The sequence below is a fragment of the Cherax quadricarinatus genome, unplaced genomic scaffold (assembly GCF_038502225.1).
Source record: "Cherax quadricarinatus isolate ZL_2023a unplaced genomic scaffold, ASM3850222v1 Contig184, whole genome shotgun sequence".
Taxonomy (NCBI): domain Eukaryota; kingdom Metazoa; phylum Arthropoda; class Malacostraca; order Decapoda; family Parastacidae; genus Cherax; species Cherax quadricarinatus.
In genome coordinates, this window is record NW_027195210.1 from 207,637 (window position 1) to 210,000 (window position 2,364).

Below are 2,364 nucleotides of genomic sequence, written 5' to 3' on the forward strand. Positions count from 1 at the left end.
CTCGTTACACTTGTCCTCGTTACACTTGTCCCCATTACACTTGTCCTCGTTACACTTGTCCCTATTACACTTGTCCCCATTACACTTGTCCCCATTACACTTGTCCTCATTACACTTGTCCCCATTACACTTGTCCTCGTTACACTTGTCCCCATTACACTTGTCCCCATTACACTTGTCCCCATTACACTTGTCCCCATTACACTTATCCTCGTTACACTTGTCCCTATTACACTTGTCCCCGTTACACTTGTCCCCATTACACTTGTCCCCATTACACTTGTCCTCATTACACTTGTCCCCATTACACTTGTCCTCGTTACACTTGTCCCCATTACACTTGTCCCCATTACACTTGTCCTCATTACACTTGTCCTCATTAAACTTGTCCCCATTACACTTGTCCTCGTTACACTTGTCATCATTACACTTGTCCCTATTACACTTGTCCTCATTACACTTGTCCCCATTACACTTGTCCCCATTACACTTGTCCCCATTACACTTGTCCTCATTACACTTGTCCCCATTACACTTGTCCTCATTACACTTGTCCCTATTACACTTGTCCCCATTACACTTGTCCTCATTAAACTTGTCCCCATTACACTTGTCCTCATTACACTTGTCCCCATTACACTTGTCCCCATTACACTAGTCCCCATCACACTTGTCCTCGTTACACTTGTCCTCGTTACACTTGTCCCCATTACACTTGTCCCCATTACACTTGTCCCAATTACACTTGTCCCCATCACACTTGTCCATGTTACACTTGTACCCATTATGCTTGTCCCAATTACACTTGTCCCCATTACACCTGTCCCCAACACACATGTCCTCGTTACACTTGTCCTCGTTACACTTGTCCCCATTACACTTGTCCTCGTTACACTTGTCCCTATTACACTTGTCCCCATTACACTTGTCCCCATTACACTTGTCCTCATTACACTTGTCCCCATTACACTTGTCCCCATTACACTTGTCTCCATTACACTTGTCCCCATTACACTTGTCCTCATTACACTTGTCCCCATTACACTTGTCCTCGTTACACTTATCTTCATTACACTTGTCCCTATTACACTTGTCCTCATTACACTTGTCCCCATTACACTTGTCCCCATTACACTTGTCCCCATTACACTTGTCCTCATTACACTTGTCCCCATTACACTTGTCCTCATTACACTTGTCCCTATTACACTTGTCCCCATTACACTTGTCCTCATTAAACTTGTCCCCATCACACTTGTCCTCATTACACTTGTCCCCATTACACTTGTCCTCATTAAACTTGTCCCCATTACACTTGTCCTCATTACACTTGTCCTTATTACACTTGTCCCTATTACACTTGTCCCCATTACACTTGTCCCCATTACACTTGTCCCCATTACACTTGTCCCTATTACACTTGTCCCCATTACACTTGTCTCCATTACACTTGTCCCCATTACACTTGTCCTCATTACACTTGTCCCCATTACACTTGTCCCCATTACACTTGTCCTCATTACACTTGTCCCCAGTACACTTGTCCTCATTACACTTGTCCCCATTACACTTGTCCCCATTACACTTGTCCCCATTACACTTGTCCCCATTACACTTGTCCTCATTACACTTGTCCCCATTACACTTGTCCCCATTACACTTGTCCCCATTACACTTGTCCCCATTACACTTGTCCCCATTACACTTGTCCTCATTACACTTGTCCCCATTACACTTGTCCCCATTACACTTGTCCTCATTACACTTGTCCCCATTACACTTGTCCCCATTACACTTGTCCTCATTACACTTGTCCCCATTACACTTGTCCTCATTACACTTGTCCCCATTACACTTGTCCCCATTACACTTGTCCTCATTACACTTGTCCCCATTACACTTGTCCCCATTACACTTGTCCTCATTACACTTGTCCTCATTACACTTGTCCCCATTACACTTGTCCTCATTACACTTGTCCTCATTACACTTGTCCCCATTACACTTGTCCCCATTACACTTGTCCCCATTACACTTGTCCCCATTACACTTGTCCTCATTACACTTGTCCCCATTACACTTGTCCCCATTACACTTGTCCCCATTACACTTGTCCTCATTACACTTGTCCCCATTACACTTGTCCCCATTACACTTGTCCTCATTACACTTGTCCCCATTACACTTGTCCTCATTACACTTGTCCTCATTACATTTGTCCTCATTACACTTGTCCCCATTACACTTGTCCTCATTACACTTGTCCTCATTACACTAGTCCCCATTACACTTGTCCTCATTACACTTGTCCCCATTACACTTGTCCTCATTACACTTGTCCCCATTACACTTGTCCTCATTACA